This window comes from Rattus rattus, chromosome 1, assembly GCF_011064425.1.
Source record: "Rattus rattus isolate New Zealand chromosome 1, Rrattus_CSIRO_v1, whole genome shotgun sequence".
NCBI classification, from domain to species: Eukaryota; Metazoa; Chordata; class Mammalia; order Rodentia; family Muridae; genus Rattus; species Rattus rattus.
Genome location: NC_046154.1, coordinates 56,687,446 through 56,709,404, shown reverse-complemented (window position 1 = coordinate 56,709,404; position 21,959 = coordinate 56,687,446). Strand labels below are relative to the sequence as shown.

Genomic DNA, 21,959 nt, shown 5'->3' with positions numbered 1-21,959 from the left:
ATAGGTCTTGGGAACTCAATGGATGAAAAGTCGTGGTCACTTTTTGTTGTTGTTGTTGTTGTTGTTGTTGTTATTTTTTCCCAAGTCATGGTAAGAGGCTCATGATGACCCTCGTAATGAAGAGTTGGTTTTAAACTGGATTGTGATCTTATTAAAATACATTTAGTTTGTCGTTAGCTGCTCTTCTGTTGGGACTGTTTCCAACCTTCTGAGGCCTCTTGCAACCCCTGCCAAGTAAGACGTTGGAGGTAAGGTTACTATCGAAATGCTGGTCTCTTATGAAAGAAAGAGAGTCCCATGAATGCATAGGCTGAGCGGCTTCGTATGTGGGAAGTCTCAGTGTTCTTTCAGATGGCTGAGGGAAACCAACCAACTACATTGTAAGCAAGTGACAGAGGGGTTAATATTCAGTGTGACCAGCTGGCCTAGCCTGTCTGAGTGCATCGAGAGATCGCTATTGGTAATTGATCCATCGGCCTCTGTTGATCTGTTTGAGATTCACTATTGATTTCTGAGACATGTCTTTTCCGGAGTGCGCTTCAGAATTTGGGAGAGCATTCGGGAATCCACTGTTGAGAGCTGGGTCAAATAATGCAGCTTCACTTTGTTCTTTTCGTCTTGTTTTAGACAAAGGCTCATTGTGTTCCGTGAAGGCTCAGGTCTTGTGTAACTTGTTGACTTTTTATATGTACATATCAGTCTTGCTAGACTGCCTTCATGGCAGTTGCTCAAGCCAGATGGGAGAAAGAAAGTTGTGGAAGCCAACCAGTACTTGTTTAGACGCGCTCTTTGTCTCTCTGTCTCTGTCTCTCTCTGTGTGTCTCTGTGTCTGTTTCTGTCTCTGTCTCGTGCACACATAGATGCAGACACACACTTCCCCCTTCCACCCCGCACAAAGAAGAGAAAAAGACACCACCTTCAAAGTCGGCACTGTTTTGCAAAAGATTCTTAAAATCGAAAAGGAAAAAAAAATCTTTCAAGGAAATCGGCTAGCATTCCGCTCTCTGTTTTCTCAATATATGGTTTAGAATGAGAACTTTTGTTACCCATCTGTCCTTACTTAAGGAGCTGGAGGAATTGACTTTGCAAGCATGTCACATCATCATTTGTGTTGGGTTGGCAGGGGCGAGATGTGTGTTTCAGAGGATGTGCTCTGAAAATGTTTCAAATATTTGGGCTTTTGAAAATGTATACTCGATCGTAAGGCATGCCTGCTGCTTCAGCCAGTTCTAGGCAGCAGAAGTTCTAAACGGGAACAAGTGGCCTTTCCTTAACCCCCGCTAACCTCACTGCTCATTTTTCTTGTCTATAGTAAAAGCAAAGTTAAAGGTTTCTTTTCTAACTTCGTTATGTGTATGTAAGTGCCTGAGGGTGCAAAATGGTTATAGGTGTCCCCAGTGCTTTCTTAGTGTACTGTTTACACTGGTCATTTATCCTCAGGTATTTAAGAAAAGACTTTATTAATAACAGTAAATGTTCTAATTGGGCAACTTAGAAACTCGAGAGTGCCAACGATTGATGTAGCGTGTGTGTGTGTGTATGTGTGTGTGTGTGTGTGTGTACTTCCTACAGAAAAAGAGCAAGATAGAAATGTCTGTGGAGTCTCTGTCAGTTTGAGCAAGACCCACTCTGGGCTTTTAAGTTGGGCATGTCTCTGAGAATCTCAGGGAAACTGTCTTTGAAGACATTTAGCCGTCTCGCTCTTCCCATTCCCTGGTTCACCTTTCCCTGCTGGTGGGTTATTATTTATGCCGACACGTCCCTGAGCTAACCCAGTTGCTTGGCTGGTACGGTGCCCGAAGGAAGGATGCTGCTGTAATACCATTTGGGAGGTCGCTTAGGAAGGTTCGCATTCTTACAGCTTATGAAAGATTTATTGGCAGCCACATGGATCAGACTACCTTCGGTTTGGTGCTCCTCATGTATCCCAGAATCCCTCCTCAGGCCTGAATACCAGCCAAATGCCTGGCCATTGGTTTCCAGAGCACCACAGTAATGGCCGCCTGAGTGCCGGCGACAGGGACCTTGCAAAAAAAAAAAAAGAAAAAGAAAAAGAAAAAAGAAAAAAAAGAAAGCAGTAAAGGCCTTTCATCAGAATATATTTCAAATCTGACTTAAGATATTTTGAGATCTCTTATTTGTGGAAGAGAAGAAGCTGCCAATGCCAATAAGAGGTAGATTGGTCAACCTATGTACAGCTAACTTGACAAGCATCTGTTGTAATGCTGAAGATTTGTAAACACCAAACAATGTTTTTACCTCCTTAAAAGTTTTGAGAACTTGCCAGTACCGGCAAGAAGCAGAGACTCTGAAATGTGCTTCCCAATCCATGCCAAGACCATTGTGGCCTTTGCACCTGCAACACATTTTTATTTTCATTTCTTTGAAAATGTACCTTCTCCCTTCCAGAATGCCCCCTCTCCTCTACATAGCCACTAAATTGAGATTTTTTTTCTCTTTTAAAATATGCACATTGATTATAAGTTCATGCACTGGCTGCTTTTTTTTTTTGTCAAAACATTAAAATGTGAATACTGGAAGCAAATGCATAATCAAATATTTGTAAAAAGCAGGGGTGATTTTTTTCCCTTAAGGCTTAGAGATGATAAAAGCCAATACTTTGACTAAATCCCTAAATCTGGTGGCATTAGAACTGTGTGAATTTTGTGGCAGATACACAGGAAGAAGGAGAATGAAGGCAAGTGATTCCGGGCCTGAGACTTTCATCTTGTTCAGTCTATAAAATAACAAAGCCATTTTATGTCTTTAATTCGGTCTCTATTTGCATTGTCTTTCCCATGTATCATATGACGACTTGGTGGTATTGTGGTATCATGGCAAATGGTTTTCTTTGTGGGCGGGGAACAGTAAAGCTAATTTATGACCAGTCTTTACCAGATGATCTGTATCAGAATCTCCAATATACCCGGCACGTGGCAAGGTCACAATTTAAGTTGTTAAGGTCATAACCTTAGCCACCAGGCATTTGACCTTTTAGATAAAGTTAACCTTTGTTCATTAGTAGGCACTCAACCGAGAACTTTCTGGAGAGTTTTTTTTCTTTCCTTCCTTCCTTTCTTCCTTCTTTCTCTCTCTCTCTCTCTCTTTTTCTTTTTTGAAACTGCTCCTGTATAACTCTGGAAATGTAATCATATTCTAAGTGCTCTGTTAAGTTAGTTAAATTTTGCTTAGAGGTTGGACTTTTAAAAAGGATTACTTTCCTGGACACAGGAGGATTGCTTTGTCTATGACATAAAATGATCATCGCTAATTTTGTTTGGCGCTACCTGATGTGGGGTAGAACGGCAGCTCTGAGATAGTCTTTACCTGTGGTGACACTTAAAAAATCTAAAATCAAACACATGGAATTATGTTTACTTCAACAGAGGTGCTAATTTGTAGGTGGCAATGGGCCTAAAGCTGAAGCCCACTGAGCCACGGTCACTGTTTAAAGGTGAGGACTTTCCTAAGATTGCAAGGATTTTTAGCTGTCTTAAAGATCCACTTGGAAAGATTTAAGTGACCAAAGTTGTCAGCAAATTGCTCCAACTGCTAATTAGCCAGAGACAAAGGAACCGATGCTGTCCCAGTGGCAGTGCAAGTGCGTGTGAGTTTTAAGACTGAAAGTGAACACTTGTGCAGTGGAACCTTTCAGAACAGTGGCTACCGGTTGGTCTGTTTCCGCCCTCACAGGAAGAGCAGTTTCAGTATCCCAGCAGCTTGGTACCCATCCTGTAACCTGCAGGGCCGGATTTTCATCACCACGTCCCCTGTACGGAACTGTTCCTTTGGTTATGCTCTCAATAGCACTCATTTTAAGTTGGAACTCTGCAAGTTTGCCTATGATGAGCCACGTGTTTCTGTTTAAGCCCCTAGAGGAGCTATTCCCATTCAGGTGCATGTTGGTTTTATTTTGGCCTCGTGACTGCCATTCCTTCATATAGTACTAGAGAAAAACCATGATATGCAGATAGACCAGATGGTTATGTTGACAGATTGAGAATTCACTTCCTACTGCTTGAGAGCAGGTGTAGGATGGGGAGCGCCTGTGAGTGTGTGCTTTGTGTGCATGTGTGCACACCCAGGCTGCATTCGGAGTGCTGCTTAAGCAGTAGCAATGATTTCAGTAGTGTTCAGAAGATGCTATTTTTAAGTGTGGAATCATTACACATGAGGTTATAGTTCACATAAAATAATTTTAAACATTATAAACAAGTCATATTATTTTGTTGTATTTTATGATTCTATGTCAAATTAGTTTTTTTTACAATGCACTATCTTTTAGGTGACTTAGCACATTTGTTAGAGGGGGTTTTGCATTTCTAACATATTCAGAATGCTCTGCTGGCACGTATATGTGTATATGTGATATGAATGTGTGTTTATATCCAAGACTAAGGCTGTACATATATAATTAAACTTCGTAAGAAGCTTAACTCCCAAGCAGAAACTTGTGCACACAGCTCCTGTGATTTGTGGTGATAAAGAATGTTTGGAAAATGAAGGGATAAGACTAATTAATATATGGCTATGCTTAAAATTAAGAGAGACCTTTCCTGTATCCCAAATTCCAATCCTGACCTTTAGCTAAATTCATGGTAAATTTTTCCTTTTATTAATATAGTGCAAATTATTGATACATGTATACAGTTTTATCTCTTAATTCCATAAAGATAGTTTTAAGAACCAACAAATGAGATTAAATATGACATTTAGAGCTTTAAGTGGGGTCAGCAGTAACTTGAGGATAGTAACAATATCCTTTTCCTTGAATGTAGTAACAAAATCCAGTGCTTAGAAGATAGTTAAAACGATGAAAGTTCAAAGGCAGAGCTCTCACAAGTAACAGGGAGCAAAAGTTGGTTGGGAGGAAGCCTTTCAGTGGAGGTCAGTTTGTTTATGGCTAAGAGGTTTGACTGTGTTGGTTAGAAAATTTCCCAATGCTATTGGCATGGTTTGCCTGTCTTCCTTCCCACCCAGTGATGAATAGCATTAATTTAAACCTATTTAAGGCTAGTGTGGGAGAAACCACAGCTTTTGTTGTGGTCATTTCTGTACACAGTAGGACTGGGTTAGGGCCTGGAGTTGCTTCCAGGGGATACAGAACAGCCTGTAGGGTTTTTAAATCTCTCACAGAAGCAACTGCTCCTAAATGTCAATATAGATTGTTGAAGTAATACTGAGGATTACAAGAGAAGGAAAAAATGCAAATTCAGTTTAACAAACGTGCAAAAATCTAGTTTTGTACTATTCCTTCGGTAATTTCTCTATTGTTATTTAGAAGTGAGAACTTATGTTTAAAGATATTATAAATTGTAAACCCTCGTGGGATGGGGGAGAAGAGAAGGAAGCCAGGTGGAGGAGGAGAAGTTTGTATAAACAGGCGTGCATTGTTAAGGGAAATGTAAAACCATAGACTTAATTGCAAGTGGATATACGCTGAAGGTGTTTTGGCCTATGCAACGGTTATAGACGATCTCAGGCAGGAGGATGTCCAATGAAGAAATTTATCATGCACACTACTACTTTTTTTTTCTTTTGTATAATTAATTTGAGACAAAAATGCTACTTGTAGCTTCAGAAGGTTCAGTTCAAAACTTTAGAAAGAAACGTTTCACAAAGACTTCTGAAGTTTCGGCTTCCAGCGAGGGGCTCTCGGAGTCACAGCTTGGCAAGGCTGTGGACATGCTTTTGGTCTCTGTTGACTCGCATCATGTAACGCGCAGTGCCGGCTGGCCACTTTCAGGCTCTCTCTCTCCTCTCTCTCACTGATGTAATGGCAGCCCACACGTTATAGATCCAGACTCCGATGTCTCTGAGCTCGACAGGGTTTTCTCACTTCTACTTAAATAGAAGTGACGTTTCCCTTTTGTCTCCCACACCCCATATTGGAGAACACATTCATTTTTTGTTATGGTTACTGCAGTGTTTTAGCTAATGGAATCAGTCCTCCCGTCACTGTTCTAGTTAAATAAACATGGGCTTGGAAGCAAAGAATGATAAGTCCAGCAAATGGTAAAGGCAGCAACTCCACAGCAGAAAACACGCTTGCTGTGCTGCTTGCAAAAGAAGCTACAGAGGACAAAAAAAAGAAAGAAAGAAAAAGAAGCCCTTCCGGTCCATGTGCCTTGTCACTTTTTGGTCTTCTTTGAGCTGTGCAACACGTTGCTAACTCGGCAATGATTAGGGAGGGCCATGGTGACTAAGAATTGAAGTAGAATTACATCTTTGAGAAGTTTACGTTGACTCTTACGTCTTTTTATGTCTTTCAAACACCTGAGCTGGTGGTAGATATTTGCAGCCCACGTCAGCTGAGAGTGACAGATATGGAGCCTGAAGGAAAGGAACAACCAAGCTTGTGTGAGCCACGGCCAACACTATACTGAGCTCACCTTGTACTTAGCTCGCTCTCTTAAACTCTGTTTTATTTTCCCAATGCTGGGTACCTCCACCTTGCTAGGCTAGAGGCCTACCTCAGACTACTCCCAATGCTCGGCCTTTGCTCGCCCTTTCTTTTCTTTTCCTCTTTAACTCTTTCCTCACATTGGTATTGTAAGTGACAAACTAAGGAGAGCAGCCTGCAGCACCGTCGCTTGCTGCTTAGAGTGACATCCAGGCAGGTCTGCTGACTCGAAACCACTGTTTTAAAAGCCATCCACACCCACCTTAGGCCATCGTCATAACCTGCGTTTTTGTAACGGGCTCCATTTAAGCAGGGTAACACAGCCAAACTGTCAAAACCTAAACCTTTCTGTGGAGATATTTTCCTCGACAGTTCAATCTTAGCCATAAAAGAGACCGAGTTGGTTAGGAGAAAAGTGGTCTCTTGTCAGTGTAAGGGTCAAAATTCTGGAGTGACTTATTACTTTTAGAATGGTGAAGTGAATAAATGTGTTTGAAGCAGGTTTAAAATAATTCTAAAGACTCAGTTAGATTAATGAATTCTAGATACTTTCAGATGACATTGATTATTAAACCAAATATTACCTAAAAATTAATTTTAACACATTTATATGCAATTCTGACATACTTATATATGTGCAGGGAATAATATTTTAAACTTATAATCATTTAATTTTAAAATTAAAAAAATTGCTTTGCTTTGAAATTTGCCTTTGGTTTTACGTCAATAATATAAAAGAAAGCAAAACTCATGTTTCAAATTTATTACTTTAATTTTTATTACTTTAATTTTTAAAAATTAAAACAGAAAACTATGAAGACAGAGATGAGTGATTTTAGTGCCCTTATTTTGATTTTTGAAGCTTTATACAAGGTTTATTCTCCAGGCTCAGCGGACACTCTTTTGAGACAGGGTTTCTCTGTGCAGCTCTGGAACTGTCCTGGAACTCGCTCTGTAGACCAGGGGATTAAAGGTGTGCACTGCCATGCCCAGCCAAGATTAGTTCTTAATGATTGCAAGGTAAAACCACTAAAAAAGACCCATCACTACGATTCATACCACACTGGTTCTTTGTACGTATTAATTCTTCTCATGCTGCTGTCTTGAACTTTTATTAAATAAAACAGAAATATCACCCTTTCCCCCCTAAGAGACAGGGTCTCACTGTGTAGCCCCTACCGGCCCAGAACTTGTTGATTTCTGCAAGGCTGAACTCACAGAGATCCGCCTGCCTCTGACTCCCTAGTGCTGGGATTAAAAGCGTGCGCCATCATACCGAGCTTGAAATACTTTAAGCTGGGCATCGGAAAGCAGTCCCGTTATCTCGGCATTCTTCAGGGTGAGGCAGGAGGATTGCTAGCTTGGACTATAGAACTAGGTCCTCTCTCAAAAGTTTGAGGAAGAGAGAGGGGGTCTGTTAGAGAATTCTGTGAAACTGAAGCACTTGGCATGTTAGATTGCTGTTCTTGATCACTGTTGTCTGGGTGACTTTATTTTGTTCTGCAGTCTTGCTAGCCCGGGACTGGGTAGCACACGGCCATGCTGTTGGACAAGGTATCTACAGTAAGTCACGCAGCCTGTTCTGGGTAGGAATAGTTGGTAGGGAAAGGTATTTGCCAGCAAGTACCAATGTCAGTATTTGCTATCTTTCCAAAATCGGAGACAAATTTCTTAGTATCAGAAATCTGAAGCCATCTCACCTGTGTCGACGTGTGGGTTCCTTTTCCTGCTGGAGGCATTCACAGTTAGGTTTATTTTAATCTTAAAGGGATTACTTACCTAATTTTAAGCTCCCTGCACAAAACGATTACTGTGCATACAGGATTCCATATTGTCAGTTTGAAATCTTCTATTGACTTGCAAAGGAGCTGACATGAAAGTGTGGCAAACTCTCATCCAGTTTTATGAAAGTGTTGACTGCAGAAGGAGCCAGGTTAAAAGAGGGCCGTCGACAGGACCGAAGAGTTGAAGTGAGCTGGCGCCCTTCCCTAGGCCATTGTGGAGCATGTAAGGGAGTGTGGGAAGCTCACCATTGCACCATTGTGTGGGCTCTGTTGTAATAGCACATTAGCATTAGACATCACAGATATCCTTTCTGCTGATGCTTTTATTAGTTTTCTGTTTGTTTGTTTTTTGTTTTTTTTGAGACACGGTTTCTTTGTGTCCTGGCTGTCCTAGAACTGGCTCTGTAGACTAGCCTAGTCTGGAACTCAGATCTACCTGCCTCTGCCTCCTGAATACTAGGACTGAAGACTTGGTCCTGGAGTCTGCCATCTGCTAGTGGTTTTCATTTCTCATAGTATGTTTTTCAGATTTTCGTCCATGGGAAATGATGGACTTAAGAGTATGTTTGCAATATTGCAGTTATTTAAAACTAAAATGCTTGACCGAGGATTCTAGGTGAGGATTTGGCCACAGTTTGTTTGCAGGAGCAATGCGTGTGTCTTTGTAGGACTGTGACAAGGACCTTTGGGTGGGTGTGTGTCATCTGAGATTAGTGAGTTCCTGAAACTGCTGCTGGATCCATTCAGTCGGCCCCCCTTCTCCTTTTGTAAACGGTAGAGAGGTTTTTGTTTTGTATTGTAGTTTCCCGTAACTTCGAACGGTGAAGTCTGTATAACGTTGCTGTGTGCTGTGCGACAGGGCAGCATTGCCATGAATGTCTGCAAGGAAAGATAGTCACTGCAGGTGGCTCAAAGTCTGGTGACCTGTGTTCCATCCCTGGAACACTCATGGAGAACTGACTCCACCAGATGTCCCCTGACCTCTACACCCGTGCCACAGCAATGTGCTCCCGCATGTGCATGCCATGCTCACGTACGCGCACACACACACACACAATAATGGCAAATTGCAAACAGTTACCACTTTTAAAATTTTTCACGAATTATATTTTAAGTTTTGAATTTTTTAATGGCTTTAGAGCTTCAATCAAATGAGGCAGGGGTAATAATTTAAAAAATATAGTATCTTACCAAGCTCAGAATATATATTATATGTAAAGTTATATCTATATAACATATATGAATATGTACATATATATGTGTATATATATATATATACATATTTTTTGTGAGAATTTTTCAGGCTGAAATGTTAAAGTTAAAGAAATAATTGTTCTCACGGTGTGTGTCCCTCATCTCAGAAAAGAGGAGAACACCCACCGCAGATAAATGGTATGCTTTGTACTTTTCCCACCTACATTTCTAAATTACAGCGACTGTTTCTCTAGAAAGGTCAGAAGTTTCAAACAAAAAGCTTTGTGATTCTTCAAAGGGAGACATTTTGAGTTTTTCTCTGTAGAGACTGGCCGTGCCTAGCTTTGGCTTCATTGCCAGTTGAGCTTGGGAGGTGGCTGGGTGGAGGGTGACAAGTGAGTACTGCAGGGTCCTCAGACAGCTGACTGGTGGAGCAGGCAGAGGGTAGAGAGCCAGATTAGACAGCCACACGGACTCCACCTGGGCTCTCTACTCCGCACTCACTCAGTTTACCAGCCAGCACGCAGGCTCTCGCTCACCATCGTGCTTTGCTGTAGAGCCTTCCTTGAGAGACTCAAAACACAGGGCAGCCAGAGGGGTTTGTGCATCCGGGTACCATGGTTATGTGACGTTTTATCCATCCTGGATACGGGTTTCTTTGATTTTACACACGCTTGCTTGTCTTTCCGTAGTTCCCTTTCTGACTTCCAGTTTGGGAGAATTGTTCATGTTGTCGTCGGAGGGTAGATGTGCTCAGGAGCCTGTGAGTGACTGTCCTTGTCAGGCAACAGGGGCAGAACACACTCAAGTCAGACGGTTAGGAAAGAACAGAGACAAGTCTCTCAGGCCCCATGCTTCTGTTCCTAAGATGCAATATTTATTTGTATTTTCTTATGTAGTATCTTCCTAGCTCTCCACATAAACCTTAACATTTGAGTTGAAGAGTTCTTGTGATTGCTTATATGTAGTAGGAAGCGGGTTGAGGAACTTGGCCCGGGTATGGTGGTTAGTCGATTGCTCTTCCTTACCTTCTTTTTATCTCTGAGATATTGACAACACATTAAGTTCTAAGCCGGGCTTCTGAATTTATGGTAGTATAAAAAACAAAACAAAACAAAACAAAAATGTTCTCCAGGACTCTCGAGATAATCTTGAAATCCATTGTTTATTTAAAAGCTTAAAAATGTAGTAAAAAAAAAACATTCAGAATGTTGCCTGTGTTGGTGTTCATTTTATTTTCTTACCTTGAAGAAAACTCAGAGGCCTTTAGTTTGTAGGCAGAGAGTTGAAGTTCCTGCTTCCAAGAAGTTCTGTGATGGAGGATGCTGTGTGAATCAGACAGCAGCTGCATCACGGGGACGCTCTGGCCGATACTGGCCAGTGAGGTCAGTTTGGCTGCCTCTCTTGACAGATTCTGCCATGGCGCTGGCCGTTGAGTCATCAAACATATTTTCAGTTCTTACGGTCTCTACATGGTGCTAGGTTCCCAACATAGAAGAAGATGCGATGCGACGACTTACTTATCTTAGGTGAAATTTCTTCGGATTACAAAGATTTTGATAATTTTACCCTAGGGTCTTGATGATTAATAGACTGTGTGGAGTCTTTAAATATTTGTAGAACCAGTTGTTTTAATTTAAAAGAAAATCTGTGTGCACACGTCTATGTTTGCATGATAAGGATGTGAAAGGAGGGTGCATGTCATGGTATGTATATGTATATACCTGTGTGTGTGTGTGTGTGTGTGTGTGTGTGTGTGTGTGTGCGTGTGTGTGGAGAGAGAGAGAGAGAGAGAGAGAGAGAGAGAGAGAGAGAGAATATGAATGAACGAATGAACGAATGAGAACGACTCCTGGAGTCACTTTGCTCTTCCCACCTTCATGTGGGTTTCAGGGAAGGAGCTCAGCTCACCTGAGTGAGCTGGGTGAGCACCATTAGCAGCTGAGCTATCTCATTGGCCCCTGTGTTGCTCTTAAAAAAAAAAGATAATTGCTGCACATGGAGGGTTGTAACATTTGACTGTGTTTCTCCTATGTGTTCTATTACGTGTTATTTGAATCAGAAATGTCTGTGTAAGTGTTCCGAAAGTCCAGACATGGAAAGGGGAGCCCAAGCTTTCAGTTACTTAGACGCTGACTGCTATGATGTTTTCTCCAAAGCAAGCCACTTAACACTGAGCCACAGAACCAGCCTACCTAGCTACCTACCTACCTTCCTTCCCTCCCTCCCTCCCTCCTTCCTTCCTTCCTTCCTTCCTTCCTTCCTTCCTTCCTTCCTTCTTTCCTTTCTCTTTCTTTTCTTGCTTTCTTCCTTCTTTTTTCTTTCTCTTCCCACCTTCCCCCTCTCTCTTCTCTCTCTCTTTCTTTCTTCTCTCTCTCTCTCTCTCTCTCTCTCTCTCTTCCTTTTTCTTTCTTTCTCAGACATCTTCCTTGTGATGATGAAGTATGAAACACATAGAGTTACAGGAAAACAAAACATGGGGAGGACTAGAGTGGGAAACAGAAAGGAAGGGAAGTCTTGGAGAGCAAGCTGTGGGGAATTCATTTGGCAGTCGGTGGCGGCTCCTAAAACATGGCCAGATTTCAGCGGTGCAGCCTCCTATGATCCTAGATCCTGATTGCACTCCCTCTCTGAAAGTCAGCCATGGCGAGACTCCCACACTGAGGTGGGTCTGAGGTGGCCAGGGGTGTCGAGCTGCTTCTCCTTTCCCTTTCGTTAAGAGATGGCAGGTGCAGGTTGCACTGTGTTGGCATAGAGAGCACCCAGGGCCACTGTGACCATGCGAGTCAGTGTGGCAGTGGGGTGGCTGGAGGGTCTGTGGGAACGTGTGTGTAGATAGTGATAAGAAATAGGAGAAAGGCTTCAGGTCTCATCTATGAGGTAACGAAAGAACAGCAGGAATATGCTGGTCCCAATAACGAATGCTGGAGTTTGTTTTTCTCTGTTTTATTTGCTTGTTGTTTAATCTGAAAGTGAAATCTGTTTCTACCACCACTGCTCTGTGTGCTTCTTCTCTCTGTATAAATCATAGAACAAATACTTGCCCTACAACTAGGTTCAAAACCCAGGAAATGCAGCGCACGACACTTACAAAATGGCACGGGATTGTCATAGAAACTTGTCCTTCGGAGCACTGTAAATAAAAATGGGTGGGGATTAGTCTCAGGAACATGTGGGACGTCATGAAACCCAAGACGTGGCTCTTTGTTTAACAGTCAGCAAGAGAAGTGAAGCAAACTTGAGACAGTCCATGGGATGTTAGCAGTTCAGATCCTCCAGGGAAAAGAAAACCACATCGCCTTCAGATTAGATAACCTGTATATACAAATGCCAGAGGGTGCCTGATGGTCTTAGCAATATTTTGCATATCCTTTACTTACGAGATATCTTATTTCCAAGTAATGAAAGTTTTTAAATTTTGAAAATCTGTTTTTGCCCCCTAATCTTTAGAATCTTACCCTTTGTCTCTCCCCCCTTCCTTTGTTTGTTTGTTTGTTTGTTTTTTGTTTTGTTTTGTTTGTTTGTTTTCTAATGCTGGGAAGCATTATAGTTTTATTGTCTTGTCCTATCTCATCTCATGTGGTACCAGTAACATTGGATAATGATAGACAATCTCCCCTAATGTCCTAACATTATGTATTTCTAAATAAGTATATTCAAGTCGAAACTGACTTTGTAATAATGCCATTACCACCCTTTCTGGTTTCAAGTCTTTAGAAGGAAACTGTTTCAGACTATTATTCTCTTTTGAAAGCTCCGCCCAACATCTGGAAAAAGCATAGCTTGTCTTAGAAATTGGAGTTAATCCCCATCTGCATATTCCCACCAGGATGATATTTCAGTAACCAAAGGATCTTTGATTCTTTGAACTTCGGGAGGGAGGAGTTGGGGTTGGAGAGCATTTTAGGGTTTAAGGAACTCAGTGTTGAAGACTGGCTTGTGCGTGAGACAAGACCCCCTTTAATGGTGCTGTTACTATGTAGTCCATTTGTAAGCAGGATAACAGACACAGTATTTAAATACTAACTGGAATTTGACCGATTCAGCTGAGTAAGGTGGGGAAAATGACCTTTCAGAGTTAACTGTTGAACCCAACTCTCCTTGAAATCAGAGAAGGCATATGGGAAAACAGGAATAAGGATTCTGTGTATGGAGCACACAGGGCCTCCTTGCCTTCCTTCCTGCTATAGGCTTCTACCCATGAAACTTCAATTGCAACCTATGCATGCATGCTTTTGTTTCTCATGTGCCAGCCCCCCTCCCCTTACTTGGCTAATGTTATTAAGACTCAGCTGTGTTCTTCTTTCCTCAAGGAAGCGTTCTTTTCATCCCAACTTGAGCTAAGGAACTTTTCCATTGTATCTAAGGACATCCACAAGCCCTATGTTAATACCCCAGTATCACACCCTGTATCGTGATAAAACTGTCTTCCAGATCTTCCAAATTGGGCTGTGCTTTCTTTCTGGGCAGGGACAGGCTTGTGTTGTTTCGGATTCCCCCATGTAGGACAGCATAGGACCTGGCTTTTAGTGTGTATACGTCACTATCATTGTGACTAATGACCAAGAGGAGACTTTGGGTGGAGCAAAATGAAATTGAGGTGCTTGTTATCAGAATTTTAAAAGTGGGAGTAAGGATTGGGGTCCTGGGTCAGACAGTACTGCAAACAAATAAATAAGTGAAACAGTATTGGGTACCTGGGTGAGAATTGTTCCTCTCTTCTCATCCATGTAAATCAATAGTTGTTTCTTCACCTAAGTCTAGTTTCATTATAGCCCAAAGGAGCTACTGTGTATAATTATAATTCTGAGTTTAGAGGTTAGAATTATTTATTAAAAGTTATCCAGGCTTTTTTTTCTATGATCCTGTTCTCAACTTTCAGCCGTGTGGGGGATGGAGCAATGTGTGCTACCTCAGCTCAGCCATGAGGAAAGCCCGTCTTCAGCATCGGGTGTTCACTCACAACCCGCGTGCATGGAGTACACTTGACAGGCAGAGGCTGAGGTAAAGGCTATGCTACGGAATGTTTAGGCTCTCTATATCTTAAAAATGGAGTGCTTTCCCTTAAAGTGCTCAATCAACACTGTTTTGCTGGTGTTGAGTCATATTTTGTCTTGGTCCGAGGGAAAGGTGTGTCACTCACTCCTTCTCTCTGGCGAGTATTTGCAGGTTCGTAGATTTCGAGATGGCGTGTTCGCTTATCCAAAGTCAGGAGATGCCACAGGCAGCCATACACAAGTTAAAGATCACACTCAAGGTCTTACGTACAGGGCTGAGCTCTTAACATTTCTGTCTCAAATCTAAAGCTCTACTCTCATGAAAACTATTAAAACAATCTCATTAGCTCCAAAATGCACAGACACATGCAGACCTTCTTTGCTTAATTGAGGACTTGTTGATTATAGGTAACATAAACTTCTAGAAGGGAAACAGAAACCAGCCCAACGTAACTCCGACACACGCATTCACGATTTCATTCTTTAGCACACTCATATCAAAGCCACTCCAGTGTAGACTTCCCCAGAAAGTGTTTCTGCTTTTACCGCCTTTTATTCAAAATCTCCTCCTGATTTTAGCACAGGACAATGGAAACATTTTGTCAAAATGCTACTTTATTATTTTAAAGATAGAGCCTTAAAAATAATGAGAAAAGTTTACTATATGAAAGTTAAAGTTACTTGAAGACTGTGAGAAAGTATTTGCTCTCAGAAAATTCTAAGACCAGGTTCCAACCCTCCTTTCATGGTCAATAGATACACAGGAGGTGCTGACAGAAAGAAGAGAGCGATTGGGTTTTAATTTGCCCTCAGAGCTGCATGGGAGGTCTTATCCCCTGGGCGTATATACAATTTAAGGTGTATCTTTTAATTCCATGTTCTTCTGTGAAGTGTGCAATTCAGGTGAAGGGTACAAGCCACTTGCTTGCAGATTTTCATAAGACAAATTTTAAAACTATCTTGAAATGTCAGGAAAGAAGGCTCCTTCCTAATCAGTCATTGAAGGTAAGAATACCTTTACTTTAGCTCTTAAAATTTAGTCAAAATTACGTTTCACACTTACACTTTGAATTAGGAAACAAGTTAAGTGGCTTTTATTCCTTCAAGTGTTCTGATCGGTGGCATGATACCTACTGGAAATGCACCACCCGGGAAAGTGGTTCCTTGCCACCTGGTGTGGCTGACAGAGGCTTGGCCTTCCTGGTCCTGTTAGCCCTTTTGTCCGCAGTGGCTGGCAGGCCATCTCCGGTGTGAGGCGTATGCTTAGAGGCGCAGGCACCTTGCCTAGCAGACAGTGACTCTGTGTTGGCCCCTGTAAAGCTTATCTGTGAAATGCTACCTCGTCTCATCCCTTCATTCTCCAGTCTGAGACACTAGGATCACCTTCATCCTGGCCAAGTGGGATTTACACATGGCTCTATTTCTGTTTCTCCATAAATCATTGCTGGTAAATGTAGATCTTTGAGAGAAGTTCGTCCCTATACCCATACCACACCTACTGTGCTGAAGGCCTGACTGAGTTTGTAACAATAAAGGAGGAGACACCTCAATAACAAGATGAGGCTTTGGCCACCACATGCTAGTCATGTCCCCTGAATTAAAAACGTTTTGAGCATGTTTCTAGAGTCTCACCTCTATAACTGGATCTTCTTTTCTTTGACATTATATCTCTGTGCTTCCCAGGCTGGCCTGGGAATCCTGGGTTCAAGGGATCTCACTGTGGCCGCCTTCAGCTAGGAGTGTGGACACAGGGCACTCCCACTGTGTTCATTAGTATTTATACAGAGTACTGTCACAGGGCACGGGTTTTGGACTCTTCATCCTTCTTCTGTCAGTCCACAAAACTTTGTTGATTTCTTCATACCACACACATATAAGAGGATATAACGTGGATAATGTGTTTTATGTATGTATATGCAGAAATAGAGACACACTTTTAACAAATAAACACAGGCCGCCCAACCTTTCCAGCAGGCCTTGTTCATCTTTTCTTGCCCTCTTCCTGAGGATACAAGCTTATTTTGAACTGAACCCGAGGGTGTAAAGAGGTCTATTTAAAGGCGGGGTGGATTATCATGTTTGTATCTGACTTGGCTGAGGTTACCACTTCCATCTCTGTACCCTTGTTGGCACGGAGAGCTTTGATTGGATTTGACATATAATTACTTCAGGTCAGTCAAGTAAAAATGAATGAAGATTTTTTTTTTCTAATTTGACTCTTACTATATTCCTTTGAGGAAAAAAAAGGATAGAATTACTTAAAACCGTCAAAATAGAAATCCGAGTCTTGGTGTACTTCCTTTAAACCTTGTTTCTGGGAATTTTCATTTTAATAAGCATTACTAATTTGAGTTCTTATTTATTCGGGGGCATGTAGGTCACAGCAGAGTGAAGTCCTGTGGACCTGCCCCCTCCTGAGATGAGATCAGAACCTGGGCCTTCTGTTCATTTGCCCATTCTCCTGTCTCAGCACTCTGAAGAGCCCACCCATTATTCTGAATTTTGCATTTCTAATTGCCTTTCTCTAAAAATAGATGTTACATATTTATATGCTAAATATATTGTTTAAGTTCACCTGTTTTAAGTTTTATAAATTAGATAGGTATAGATAGATACATAATATACACAAACATTTATGCCAAAGTGCCTTTCCACCCCTCAAAATTGTTTCTAGTGTTGCTGCCTATGTTGTAGTACACTGCTGTATAGTATTCCATTGTGTAATGGAATTACAGACTCTTCCTAATTCCTTAGGAACCATGCCCATTGTGCCTAGGAGTAGAACTGTTCAGTCACAAGGGTTAAGTCTTTTAAGAAGAGTGATATTTTATCATGCTAACTAGTTACACATTTGTGCTCTTCAGCAGTAGCAGGGCACCAAAGGCTGTGTTGATCTCTGCCTTTTCTCTTATATTCATCATTTTTGTTTTTCTCCTAACTAGAGGCTATGCCACCCGCCTCTCTGTGCTAGCCTGCATTTCTAATTTGGTTAATGGTAGTGAGCCCTTGTATTTGTGGGAACATGCTCCCTTCCTTATCTGTGAAGTAAGTCTTCTTACCTCTTATCATGTTGCTCTGCTTTGCGGTCTGTCTCTCTGTGCTGTGCAGAAGCCCACTAGCCCTGAGTTCTAACCCTCCCACAGCTCTGCGGTTGCAAAGACCTCTTCACAATGTGTGCCTTGCCTTCTATTTTCTTCAGGTTACCTTTGCTGAGTAAAATACCGAAAGTTTAATCAAGCGAAGCTTTCTGATCATTTGTTAAACATGATCTTGGTTTCATGTGGTATTTTTTATACACATTTGTGTTTATTGTATCCAAGTTTGTATTGCACGGGAATTTATTTCGTGGGTTTCAGGAGGTAGGACTCATTCTCACTTTTCCCTAATGAAGAAGCAGTTCATAATGCTCCAATTACAAAACAGTGTTTATGGTGCTCAAATGCCCTTTGATGCCACTCTTGGAACTCGTATAGCTTCTACATGCATGTGGCATGTTCCCAAATTATCTATCCTGTCCCGATTAATCTATTTTATTTTACTGTCACAGCGCTCCAGTTATGAGGCACTTGATGACAGAGCAAATCCACATTTCTGTTTTCCACAAATGCCTCTCACTGTCCTCAGCCCTTTATGGCTCTATTACACGATCATCTGAGCAGATTTCAAGAAAGATCCCGTGAGGACTTTGCTTAGACATAGTTTAACTCTATCGGTGAGGGAAAATGACATGAACAACAACAACAACAACAGCAACAACAACAACAACAACAACAGCTATCAGATCCTATCTATGAATATGGTATGCCTTTCCTGTACCTTGGTCTTGTATAATTACATTGGATTATTTTTCATCCAGACCTAGAGACTTTCAGGGATATGACGTGTGTCACCTGTGTTTTCAGGTAATGTTCTACCTTGGTTTCTGGTATGGAACAGCAATTTAGTTTTGTGTGGTGATCTAGCTCTGGTTATACAGTTTAGCCAGTGTTACAGCTTGACACTCTTTGGTGTTCTCTGTGTGGATAGCTATACCTCATGAAGTAAGTGCCATTTTTGTGTCTACTCTTCAGTGTCTGTTCACGTTGACTCGCCTCTCATGTACACTCGCTGTGCAGCCTTCCCAGGGTGGTGCTGGGGAGTTTACCTGTAAGGGTGAGGACCTTTGCCTTTTTTTTTTTCTTGACATACCATTTATTCTTTTTTTTTTTTAAAGCCACGAATAATACAAGTCGATTCTTTACAACTTAAATATTACCTTTACTGTCAATTTTTTTCTAATTTCGAAAAAGAGTACAGCCTTACCTGCTCTGTTGATCACCCTATTTCTGAGAATGGTGATGCAGAGTGGTGTGTAACCAGCAGTAAAATTGCGTTTTCCATCACACTGTGTTATGTGGAAAGACTATGGTTGTATCTATTAATGGGGAGCGACGTCTTTAAGAGTATAGTCATCCAACATTTCGTAGTAAGGTTCATTCCTCATGGTAATCATCTGAGGGAGTCAGTGGAGAGGGACACATTGTGCTTTGATGATGATGAGGCTTTGATACCCTGTTGTATGCACCAGCCTCTGAAGGTTTTGATAAAATGCTTACAATTTACATTTATTTAGCTATCAGATGTGCATGTGTGGGGCACACGTATGGAGGTCTGGACAGTGCGAAGGAGTCACTTTATTTCTTTCACTCTGTGGATTTTGGGCATCAACTTAACCCGTGAGGCTCGGAGGCAAACCCCTTTATCCACTGAGTCATCTTGCAGGCCCCAGGCTCTCAAGGTTTGCTTTGAGATGCAGTATCACTTCTCACAAGTTGGAATGTCTGGTTGGGATGGATCTTCCTTCTCTCCTCTGTCATGGAATTTTTTGTTAAAACTTAAATGGATAATGCCCATCTTGCAAACTGATTGCAGGAAGATGCCCGTTAACCGTAGAAAGTGATTAAGCAGCTAGGGCTTTATTGTGCTTTAGAGTTTCGTTTAAGTCTCTTCTTAATTAGGTGATTAATGCACAAGAAGTGCCTTACCCCCTCCATCTCTACAGATGGCAAATGGTAGGTCCCAACTGTCATTGCTCACAAAAAAGGTTATGGTTCAAAGTCAAAGATTCAGAGATAGCATGCTAATCAATCATAGGAAGTTGTGTCAGAGTGCCCAGCCAGGCAAAAGGCAGGCAGGGTGCTAATATCGACTCAGATAGCTCAGGAACGTTTGAAGAAAAAAAAAAAAAACAAACAAATGTTTGTTCTTGATTTTATTGAGAAGACATTATTTGCTTATTTGAAATGTCTCTCTGAATTTAGTGTTGGACAGACATTTGAGTAAGTAAGAAGATGATAGCAAATGGGTTTCCTGTGAATGGGCACATCCAGAATTGCTGGAATTTAGTTTTAAAGTGGCGTCCTACCAAAAGTACCATGTTAATATATTGGGATTAAAAGGAGTGCCTTTTAACCGTTTTCACATGAAGATAATTTATGCTGGGTAACTTCCTTTTCTAGGAGGCAGAATAGAATTATATTCTGATATTGATCCACAGAAGGGATTTGCATTTTATTCATGCTATAAAAGTGCCTTTAATGGAGATATTGTGGTAATTGAATCTATACTCAGTATCACTATCAAAGTAGCTTTTAAATTATTTTATGTTACATGACTTAGTAACTAAATTTAAGTCATGGGACAGAAGATGACTGTACTATATATCTTTTTAGGTACAGTGTATAGCCTTTAATATTCTTAAAGCCAATGGCAGTTAAGGGCATTCTTTAGTTGAAAGAGAAAGAGAGAAAAAAAAAATAGAAAAGGAAAAAGACCAAGTAGCGGAGAGGATTCCATTACATTCAGCACAGTATGAGCTAAGTCAAAGGAGTTTTGTTAATTAAATTCAATTGCTGTCCATTAGAGCAGTGCAGAAAGATGCCTCTGCCTTCGCTGACACAGCACAGGTATGCAGTTTGGCTAAATGGCCATTTCTAAACTGCAGCACACATTTCTCCACCAGTTCGTTTTTCAAAAGTGGGAATTTTTAACCTTAAAAAGTCAGGGTAAAGGTGACATATTTTTTTATGCAGTATGCTAAGAACTGATTCATTCGCTGACTTGGAAATGTATAGATCACATGAGCATTAAATGATTTTTTTTAAATACACAATATCTGCAGGCAAATATGTCAATAAAATGTATACTTCATGTATCAGTAGATAACCTTATGCTTTCAAAAGTTCGGTTGTCTTTTAACCTAAGGTTATTTTATTTGCGTCATAACTACCCCCTCTTAAAGGCTTTGTAAACTTGTAACGACAATCTATATGTAATTGAGGGAATAATTGAGGGAGTTATGAAGATGAAATTTAGGTGGTGGGTACGTGAGTCTGCATTTTGGCATAATTCACCACTTTCGGAGGCTTTATATGTCAGTCTGATAAGTTTCTTACTGTAGTGAAATGACAGGAATACCACTCAGGCGCTGGCTGAGGCGTGGTTTTGACAGCCAGCAAGCTCGCAGCCTTGCTGAGTACACGGATTCCCACTTCCTGCCAAGATCAAAATTGGCAAACCCCACAAAGGATATTAGGGATTGTCACTTTAAGAAGAAATAACACGTTAATGTTCTTGCTATGAGACGTAGAGGAGACTCCTGCGTTCATAGTCAGTGGGAATCCGTAGGCGTCCGACCTGCAGTAGAGTTTGATCGGAGTGAGCCTGAAAAATGGAGTAAGTAGAGTCCCACCGACATTCGTGACAGTACGCGGTGCAGTTTCACTCGATGGGACATAACTGTTAGCCATTGTCCTTTGATACAAGGATTTTTAAGGTGGTTTTCCCCAGACCCCAGACAGATATCTTTAACTTTGCAGGCGTGACGAGTGCCACTTGTCTTACTTCCTGATTTTTTTTTAAATTTTTTCCCCTTGTACAAGCAGATGGTTTTTCTTCTTTTTATAAGTTTCCAGATCTCTCCTAGGACAACAACTCATTATTGAGAGCCTACTGTGCACCAGGTCTGTATCCAGCCTTCAAATGTTGATGTTTCTTCTGACTCAGGAGTTTTTATTTGAATTTAGGCATTAAAAGAAGAAGAAGAAGAAGAAAAAGATTACATTCCGTGTTGTGAAAGAGTCAGCCCCGAAACCTGCTTACCCTTTGCTATTTACAGTAAAGTACTTTTGAAACAGCTGTAGGCGCTCAAATGAAAGTCGCGGTGTGGAGTGGGAATGTGGGAACATTCACTTGAGAAGACCTCGCATTCTGCAGCTTTATGGCCAACAGAAAAGGAGATTGTTGTGCATTCTATTAAATACTGCCAGTATGATTAATTTAAAGGGTTACATTTTATTGAACCCTGGTGTAGATGCTCTTTGTCAACCCACATTCACAGCTAGTTAGAGTGTGTGTAGCATTTATCAAAACTTTCTGGAGCCCCTCTCACCTCATTAGCATCTGAATCTCTATTCAGCAGTTAATGTCCGCTCCTGCAAGAGTGCTCAATTCTTGTTTTCAATAAGCCAGTTGTAAAATGTCAGACTGTCACTTACAATATAAAAAACCAAAAATGATGGTATTTGTAAAAATGTTATCACC

At 41.2% G+C, this 21,959-nt stretch overlaps 1 protein-coding gene across 2 annotated transcripts in view; it reads left to right on the top strand.

The window, feature by feature from the left end:
- Window positions 1-21,959, top strand: part of Nfia (nuclear factor I A) — a 335,528-nt gene that overhangs the window by 5,870 nt on the left and 307,699 nt on the right. The window lies entirely within an intron of this gene.